The 10,634-nt window shown below is 44.2% G+C and overlaps 1 pseudogene; it reads left to right on the forward strand.

The window, feature by feature from the left end:
- The first annotated feature begins 1,037 nt into the window (after positions 1-1,037).
- Positions 1,038-9,188, forward strand: LOC124006022 (annotated as a pseudogene).
- Positions 9,189-10,634: the final 1,446 nt, after the last annotated feature.

The following is a 10,634-nucleotide window of genomic DNA, read 5'->3' on the forward strand; positions in this document are numbered from 1 at the left end:
GTTCTCTTCAAGAAGCCAAACAACTAAGCTAGGCTACATATTTGGGAAGATGACGAATAGCAAAGCTTCTGCGGTGGTGTTTAAATGTAGGTGTCACGCCCTGACCTTAGTTTTCTATGTTTTATGTATTATTTTGGTCAGGGCAGGGTGTGACGAGGGTGGGTGTGCTTGTTTGTCCTGTCTAGTTTTTTTTTGTATACCTAGAGGTGTTTGTTAGTCTAGGTTTATTATAAGTCTATGGTGGCCTGAATTGATTCCCAATCAGACAGCTGTTTATCGTTGTCTCTGATTGGGGATCCTATTTAGTTTGCCATTTTCCATTTTGGTGTGGTGGGTTATTGTCTATGTGTAGTTGCATGTCAGCACTCGTGTTTATATAGCGTCACGTTCGTGTTGTTATTTTGTTAGTTTGTTAGTGTTCTTCATTTAATAAAGAGGAATGTATTCATCTCACACTGCGCCTTGGTCTCCTCACTACGATGAACGTGACAGAATAACCCACCAAATAAGGACCAAGCAGCGTGTGAATGAGGAGCGGACATCCTGGACCTGGGAGGAGGTAATGGCAGGGGACAAGACCCTGCCATGGAAGCAGGAGGAGATAGCACAGGAGGAAAGGCGATGATACGAAGAGTCAAGGCAACCACAGAAAACCCAAGATAATTATTTGGGGGAGGCACATGGAGCAGTCGGCGGAACCGAGGAGTAAACCAGAGCCAGTCTGGGAGAAGGAGAATTCGGAGGAGAGAGAAATGGGGGAGTTGTTGAGTTGGTGGACGACGCACGGATTTGGAATAAAATAATGTGTTGTCAGTTTGGTGCCACCTGAGTCAGCTCTCCGTACTCGTCCTGAAACGTGTGTTAAAGTTCCGGAACAATTGATGCCGGCTATACACACCAGGTCTCTAGTGTACCTTCAAAACCCAGTGCGTCCTGTTCCTGCTCCTCGCACTCGCCCTGAGGTTGCGTGTCCCCAGCCTGGTACCACCGGTGCCGGCACCACGCACCAGGCCTACAGTGCGCCTCGGCAGTCCAGTATGCCCTGTTCCTCCTCCCGCACTCTCCTTGAGGTGCGTGTCACCAGCCCGGTACCACCGGTGCCAGCACCAGGCTTCCAGTGCGCCTCCAGGGTCCAGTACACCCTGTTTCTGCTCCTCGCACTCGCCCTGAAGTGCGTGTCCCCAGCCCGGTCCAGCAGTGCTGGCACCACGCACCAGGCCTACAGTGCACCTCGGCAGTCCAGAGCGTCCGGCGACAGTCCCAGTCCAGAGCGTCCGGCGACAGTACCCAGTCCAGAGCATCCGGCGACAGTCCCAGTCCAGAGCGTCCGGCGACAGTACCCAGTCCAGAACGTCCGGCGACAGTACCCAGTCCAGAGCGTCCGGCGACAGTCCCAGTCCAGAGAATCTGGCGACAGTACCCAGTCCAGAACATCCGGCGACAGTACCCAGTCCAGAACGTCCGGCGACAGTCCCAGTCCAGAGCGTCCGGCGACAGTACCCAGTCCAGAGCATCCGGCGACAGTACCCAGTCCAGAGCATCCGGCGACAGTACCCAGTCCAAAGCGTCCGGCGACAGTACCCAGTCCAGAGCGTCCGGCGACAGTACCCAGTCCAGAGCGTCCGGCGACAGTACCCAGTCCAGAACGTCCGGCGACAGTACCCAGTCCAGAGTGTCCTGCGACAGTACCCAGTCCAGAGCGTCCGGCGACAATACCCAGTCCAGAGTGTCCGGCAACAGTACCCAGTCCAGAGCGTTCTGCGACAGTACCCAGTCCAGAACGTCCGGCGACAGTTCACAGACTGAAACCTCCGGCGACGGGCCACAGTCCGGAACCTCCAACGACGGGCCACAGTCCGGAACCTCCAACGACGGGCCACAGTCCGGGGTCTCCAGCGACAGTCCAGGGTCTCCAGCGACGGTCCCCAGTCCGGGGTCTCTATTGACGGTCCCCAGTCCGGTGTCTCCAGCGACGGTTCCAGTCCAGAACATCCGGCGATGATCCACACAGCGAGGGTCCCCAGCCCGGGGCCTACGGCAAGTATCCGCAGTCCAGAGCCTCAGACAATAATCCACGGGTCTGTACTACAAGAGCGGTCTCAGTGTAAAGAAGGGGAGGCGGCGTCCAGAACCAGAGCCGCCACAGAGGTTAGATGCCCACCCAGACCCTCCCATATAGGTTTAAGTTTGCGGCCGGGAGTCCGCACCTTTGAGGGTGGGGGGTGGGGGGGTACTGTCACGCCCTGACCTTAGTTATCTTTGTTTTCTTTATTATTTTGGTTAGGTCAGGGTGTGACGAGGGTGGTATGTGTGTTTTCGTCTTGTCTAGGGTTTTTTGTATCTATGGGGTTTTGATATTGTCGAGGTAAATGTAGGTCTATGGTGGCCTGAATTGGTTCCCAATCAGAGACAGCTGTTTATCGTTATCTCTGATTGGGGATCCTATTTCGGTTGCCATTTGCCCTTTTGGTTTTGTGGGTTATTGTCTATGTGTAGTTGCCTGTCAGCACTCGTGTGATATAGTGTCACATTCGCTTTGTTTCTTTGTTAGTTTGTTTAGTGTTTTTCCTTCATTAAAAGAAGAAAGAATGCTTATCCCGCAGCGCCTTATTCTCATCAATATGACGAACGTGACAGTAGGTTAAGTCATTTTTTTCTCTTTAAAATGATCACAAGTAGCCTTTTGCGATAGACTACAGCTTTGAAAACAGAAGTGTGTTTTTTTCTCATTGAAAAGTGTGTCTTGTTCTCTTGGCTTTCATCAGAGATTTTAAACTAAACACCAAACCCTCTTTTGATTTCTGAATGTGTCTGCACCTGGGACTCGGGATGTGGCTGCGTTACTGATATCATGTTAATCAGGCCTTTTGATTTGAACATATGGATTGTTTTACTTTTGTAGGCTTTCCAGGGTTTCCAAAACTCGTGGATTAAGACCCAGCAGTCATTCTGATCTCGTTCCCAGAGTTTTAGTTTAATATGTTGCTGTCCAGCGGTTCTGAATTTGCCATGCAACCAACTGTCCAAGATTGTCTATGCACTAGCCTTCTGATTTTAACATTTGAAAAGTTTTGGTGTGTGTACTAGGATATTATTTCATTTATACATGCACTTTGGTTTCACTAATGAATATGTTGAAATTGGACATAATTATCTGTTTCTCTCTTCAGTATTTTTAAATAGGATAAATGGGCTACATATATATAGTATGGACTACAGTATATGCCTAAACCAGCCTGAGTAGACTATAACTCCATTCCTATTCAAGTCAGAGTTTAGATAAATTCATCCAATTGGAAATGAGCTATTATCAGCGATGGATGTCTGTTGAATTTGGAAAAATCCACCTGCACTTGACCCCGCCCCACCTACTCATCCAGTCAGGAGCCGCTACTGTTTTGTTGCGGCTGTGGCATAATGCATGCTTTTTACTAAACAGTACTTGTTAAATAGTATATGAAGATGAGTACATAAACTCGGCAAAAAAAGAAACGTTCTCTCACTGTCAACTGCGTTTATTTTCATCAAACTTAACATGTGTAAATATTTGTATGAACATAAGGTTCAACAAATTATACATAAACTGAACAAGTTCCACATACATGTGACTAACAGAAATGTAATAATGTGTCCCTGAACAAATGGGGGTCAAAATCAAAAGTTTGCTGAAATATAAACGCAGTTGACAGTGAGAGAACGTTTCTTTTTGCTGAGTTTATGTACTCATCTTCGTATACTATTTAACAAGTACTGTGTGGCTACCAGCTGCAGTGCATCTCCTCCTCATGGACTGCACCAGATTTGCCAGTTCTTGCTGTGAGATGTTACCCCACTCTTCCACCAAGGCACCTGGAATTTCCCGGACATTTCTAAGGGGGAATGGCCCTAGCCCTCACCCTCCGATCCAACAGGTCCCAGACGTGCTCAATGGGGTTGAGATCCGGGCTCTTCGCTGGCCATGGCAGAACACTGATATTCCTGTCTTGCAGGAAATCACGCACAGAATGAGCAGTATGGCTGGTGGCATTGTCATGCTGGAGGGTCATGTCAGGATGAGCCTGCAGGAAGGGTACCACATGAGGGAGGAGGATGTCTTCCTTGTAACGCACAGCGTTGAGATTGCCTGCAATGACAACAACCTTCAGTCCAATGATGCTGTGTCACACTGCCCCAGACCATGACGGACCCTCCACCTCCAAATCGATCCCGCTCCAGAGTACAGGCCTCGGTGTAACGCTCATTCCTTCAACAATAAATGCAAATCCGAATATCACCCCTGGTGAGACAAAACCGTGACTCGTCAGTGAAGAGCACTTTTTGCCAGTCCTGTCTAGTCCAGCGACAATGGGTTTGTGCCCATAGGTGACGTTGTTGCCGGTGATGTCTGGTGAGGACCTGCCTTACAACAGGCCTACAAGCCTTCAGTCCAGCCTCTCTCAGCCTATTGTGGACAGGTGCTTTGCTGGAGGGACAGGAGAGACTGGTGCATTTCACAAAATAGATGGCATCACGAGGGAAGGAAAATTGTGGATACATTGAAGCAACATCTCAAGACATCAGTCAGGAAGTTGAGGCTTGGTCGCAAATGGGTCTTCCAAATGGACAATGACCCCAAGCATTCTTCCAAAGTTGTGGCAAAATGGCTTAAGGACAACAAAGTCAAGGTATTGGAGTGTCCATCACAAAGCCCTGGCCTCAACCCCATAGAAAATGTGTGGGCAGAACTGAAAAAGTGTGTGCGAGCAAGGAGGCCTACAAACCTGATTCAGTTACACCAGCTCTGTCATGAGGAATGGGCCAAAATTATCCCAACTTATTGAGGGAAGCTTGTAGAAGGCTACACAAAATGCTTGACCAAAGTTGAAATTGTTTAGGGCGATGTTACCAAATACTAATTGAGTGCATGTAAACTTCTGACCCAATGGGAATGTGATGAAAGATATGAAAGCTGAAATAATAATAGTAGAGAGAATGATTTCTGACATTTCACATTATTATATGAAGTGGTGATCCTAACTGACCTAAGACAGGGAATTTTTACAAAGATTAAATGTCAGGAATTGTGAAATTGAATTTACATGTATTTGGCTAAGGTGTATGTAAACTTCAACTGTATGTCTTGCTCCCATGCAGATTTTGTATTTGCATAGGAAGGTGGATTAATAGCAGGCATCTAAAAATGGGTATTGGGAATATTGTCAACCCTCAGAGTATCGAATGAGACAAATGTCTTATCAACAAATAGGTCACAATAAAGACCAGACCGTTCCTATGCCAAACCACAAACCTAGGCTACTTAATTGGGAAGATAACGAATAGCAAAGCTTCTGTGGTGGTGTTCAAATGTAAGTTTTTCTCCTTAAAATGATCACAAGTAGCATTTTACGTCTATATCTTTGAAATATACGTTTAAATGTATTTATTTTTTAACCTAAAGTGGATTTCTGTTTTCTCATTGAAAAGTGTTTCTTAATCTCTTGGTTTTCATCAGAGATTTTAAACTAAACACCAAACCCTCTTTTGATTTCTGAATGTGTCTGCACCTGGGACTCAGGATGTGACTGCGTTACTGATATCATGTTAATCAGGCCTTTTGATTTGAACATATGGATTGTTTTACTTTTGTAGGCTTTCCAGGGTTTCCAAAACTCTGTCCTTGTGTTGTAACAAGGTAGGGGTGGTATACAGAAGATAGCCCTATTTGGTAAATGACCAAGTCCATGTTATGGCAAGAACAGCTCAAATAAGCAAAGAGAAACGACAGTCCATCATTACTTTAAGACAGAAAGGTCAGTCAATACGGAAAATTTCAAGAACTTCGAAAGTTTCTTAAAGTGCAGTCGCAAAAACCATCAAGCGCTATGATGAAGCTAGCTCTCATGAGGACCGCCACAGGAAAGGAAGACCCAGAGTTACCTTTGCTGCAGAGGATAAGTTCTTTAGAGTTACCACCCTCAGAATTTGCAGTCCAAATAAATGCATAACAAAGTTCAACTAACAGATACATCTCAACACCAACTGTTCAGAGCAGACTGCATGAATCAGGCCTTCATGGTAGAATTGCTGCAAATAAACCACTACTTAAGGACATCAATAAGAAGAATAGACTTGCTTGGGCCAAGAAACACGAGCAATGGACATTAGACCGGTGGAAATCTGTCCTTTGGTCTGATGAGTATTTCTGTGACACCAAGTAGGTGAACGGATGATCTCTGCATGTGTGGTTCCCACCTTGAAGCATGGAGGAGAAGGTGTGGGGGTGCTCTGCCGGTGACACTCTCTGTGATTATTTATTTATTTTAATTCAAGGCACACTTAACCATCATGGCTACCACAGCATTCTGCAGCAATATGCCATCCCATCTGGTTTGTGCTTAGTGGGACTATGATTTGTTTTTCAACAGGACAATGACCCCAAACACACCTCCAGGCTGTGTAAAGGCGATTTGACAAAGAGAGATGGAGTGCTGCATCAGATGACCTGTCCGCCACAATCACCCGACCTCATCCCAATTGAGATGGGTTGGGATGAATTGGACCGGAGAGAGAAGGAACAGCAGCCAACAAGTTTTCAGCATATGTGGGAACTTCTTCAAGACTGTTGGAAAAGCATTCCAGGTGTAGCTGGTTGAGAGAATGCCAAGAGTGTGCAAAGCTGTCAAGGCAATGGTTCCCTACATTGAAGAATCTCAAATATAAAATATATTTTGATTTGCTTAACACTTTTTTTGTTACCATATGTGTTATTTCATAGTTTTGATGTCTTCACTATTATTCTACAGTGTAGAAAATAGTCAATTAAAGAAAAACCCTTGAATTAGTAGGTGTCCAAACTTTTGACTGGTACTGTATGTTGAAATTGGACATAATTATCTGTTTCTTTCTTCAGTCTTTTTAAGTAGGATAAATGGGCTACATATATATAGTATGGACTACAGTATATACCTAAACCAGCCTGAGTTGGCCTATAACTCCAGTCTATTTATTTAGAGTTTAGATAAATTGATCGAATTGGAAATTAGCAATTGATGTCTGTTGAATTTTGATCCACCCTCACTCAACCCCACCCCACCTACTCAGCCAGTCAGGAGCCGCTACTGCATTGAGGCTGTGGCATACTGCATGCTTTTTACTAAACGGTACTTGCTAAATAGTATGCCATGATGAGTACATAGTATGTAGTACGCTAGCTTGGGTATTCGGACACAGCAACCCTCAGGAAACAGAAAAGCTCTGTCCATGTTTGTCAAAACTATCTTTATCTCACTCGAAGATAGCTGTCCATTTCTTCTGCTGTCAGTGAAACAGGATGAGAGAGATGGCAACCTATTCTCTATATAGTGCACTACTTTCCCTGGACAAAATATCCTAGTTTCACTTCTAGTAATTATTATCCTTACACCTCTGAAGACTAGACACTTCCATGGCAGTTGGAATTATCTACAGCCTTTTATCTCTGAACACTACCCCCCACATACCCCCAATGGGACCTGGTCAAAAGTAGTGCACTAAAAAGGGAATAGGGTCCGATTTGGGATGGACACACACAGTATGCCTTCAGGAAAAAATGAATGTTTGAAACCATTCACTTCATCCAGGGAGAACCTATGTCTGTTATCCATCTACAGAGAAACAATATATTCCCAAGTGCAGGATGAAGTGTATCCTTGGCACTGAAGTCAGTTTAGCATTTATTGCCCTAGTGTTTCAAAAGTTAGGATTTGGGAAGGGTAAACACATCCTAGACATGCACCGGTTCTACGGCAAGTAGAAGATTAATAGCATACAGGGCAGGCTATGCAACAGAAAAAGTGAATAGATGGTGCTAATAATGAACTTAGAGGATATAACCCGTTTTGTATGGACATTGCCATTGGGGGCTTCCACCACCAATATTAGCTTTATACTTTTTTCAAATACAAAAGAAGAAAATTACTACTTTAATAACGAGATGGCCTCAATGGCACTGTCCTTGTTCACAGATGCCATACTGAAACATACAAAGATGGGTCCCCTAACTGACTCTATTGACCAGACTTAAACGTAACTCTCAACTAGCTGCCTTGAACACTACTCCTCCATTACCTCAGCATGAGCTGCTACTCATTGCCAATCAGCCTCCACACCAGTCCTCACTCTCCTTAATCCCCATGACTTATACCCGACCAAACTAACATTCCTCCTCTCTGTTCTGCAGTGCATTACACTGTAATATAAACAGTTAATTTAAATTAATTACAATTATCCTTACCCAATATGGAGAACTTATTACTAGTGCTTGTGGTAATATAGTCACTGATAACGGTAATGAAATGTGACAGTAAATAATACACTTATTTTGTAATGTTGGGGCTTTTGTTTGCTCATTTTACAAGCTCTCGCTAGAGTGCACACTTTGTAGCAGTTTTTCTAAGTTGGGTGAAATGTAACTATTTAAGACTACATAGACCAAAGGTGAAATGAAAGATTTTTTTGATCAGGAAAAATTTGTTCACTACAATCTGTCTGCAGACCCCTCAGGTAAAAATGTTGACCTTTCCACAAGAGACCGACACAGCTCATGTGAGACTAATGACTTAGAGAGAAATCTCACACACTGAAAACAAACTGAAGTTTTTTTTCATTGACTAATGTTCAACTTATTAAAACAAATTTAACTTTTTGCAAGTTGTATGTTGCATGAACCATAACCATTTCTCACCAGGTTTCTCCCTGTCCCTCTACATGTGTCTCCAGGTTTTTCACAAATCTCAGAAGGAACCACATCCTGTTCTCCCTTGCCACACTTATAGATGACGCTTTTGTCATCTTCAAGAGGACGGTAGCAGGTGAGATCGAACAATGTTCCAAGAACGGCGCTGAAATCTTTGATGGCCAGGACTACAGCCTCAACACCTGGCACTCTCTGCGCCTCTGCGACAGACCTTGGACAGATGTGGCTAGATGGCAAACCCAGCACCAGGACATTCCTCCAATCTGAAGCCATCAAAGGAAGGCTTTTCGACCGGCAACAGTCATTCATTGGCCTGCTGACGGATGTCCACATGTGGGACAACATGCGGTCTTCCTGTGAGATCCAAAGGTACACTAACCATGCAATCTTCACCCCTGGAAACGTTCTCAACTGGGGGGTCCTGGACTTCCAGACCACAGACCGAGTACTGCTGGAGAACAAGCAGTCCGACTAACCGTTCAAACATGTAATCAATCAAATAAATTGTCAAATGACGTTATGCTATTGGGTAATGTTCTGTAATTGACAATTGCAATGCCGTACCAGTCTTTCAGTTGTGTGGACAATATACCATACGCTGTCATGCACCCTACAGCAGACAACAATTAACACCAGCAATCTGAGAATAACACATCCTCCTGCAATATGTCAATGAGTAATATACAAACTCTTGCCCAAGCAGAAAATGTAACCAGAGGCATCCTATTATCCATCATCTACAGCAATATTTATCTGCAATTTTAGGCAAGTAGGATTGGTATTCAACATCTAAGACCATATTAAGGTAATGGCTGTGTTCGAGCAGCTACATTTTGTCCCCATAATGGAAAATGCTTTGAAAGGTGGTGACAAAGATGAAGAGTTCATGCAGGGTGTTTACCATTAGGGTGGAAAAATAGTCAGTTCCTGTCTACTTAATGGAATGGCTCTCCCACAAACCCTAATGTGATAGCAGCTGGGTCTGGTCTATTTAGTTAATTGACTTCAATTAAACCAGCAAGTGGGGTGTTTTGCTTCCTCTTCAGTCTCTGGCGGTGACCAACGATTGATGTCACTGCCTTTCAAAGTGTTACATTATCGGAATAAAAACCAACTGACTTGCACCTATATTTCGACATTCATAAACTTCAGAAAATCCTTGTGATGAAAGGTCATGTAGTTTTTTATATTCTCCTTCAAGTAACTGCAGTTTCTTCCCAGCAATATGCAGTCATCACCTGTATTGTGGGTAGCACTATTTGTCAACCAATCAATTAGGGGGTTTTTGGTTGAGCAATGCAAATGTGACAAACGGGAACCAACTTTGCTGCAACTTTAAAGCTACAGGGATACAAATGAGGGATATTTGAGACTTCTTTAACCAATTTAATTGTACACGTTTCAATAGAAAAGTTTATTTCCTTTATATTGAAACATATAAACACAAAACATGTAAAGTGTTGGTCCCATGTTTCGTGCTGAAATAAAGGATCCCAGAAATGTTCCGTAAGCACAGAAATCTTATTTCTCTCAAATACTGGGCACATTTGTTTACATCCCTGTTAGTGAGCATTTCTCCTTTGCCAAAATAATCCATCCACCTGACAGGTGTGGCATATCAATGAGCTGATTAAACAGCATGATCATTACACAGGTGCACCTTATGCTGGGGACAAAAGGTCACTCTTAAATGTGCAGTTTTGACTCGACACTCAGCTGTTGCCAGATATTGAAAGTTAATTTCTCTACCATACATACATAAATTTGAGAAAATGTGGCAGTACATCCACCCGGCCTCACAACAGCAGACCACGTATAACCACGCCAGCTCAGGACCTCCACATCCAGATTCTTTACCTGCTCGATTGTCTGAGGCCAGCCACCCAGACATCCTTGATATGTTTCTACAACTTGATTGGAG

Source organism: Oncorhynchus gorbuscha, linkage group LG19, assembly GCF_021184085.1.
Source record: "Oncorhynchus gorbuscha isolate QuinsamMale2020 ecotype Even-year linkage group LG19, OgorEven_v1.0, whole genome shotgun sequence".
NCBI classification, from domain to species: Eukaryota; Metazoa; Chordata; class Actinopteri; order Salmoniformes; family Salmonidae; genus Oncorhynchus; species Oncorhynchus gorbuscha.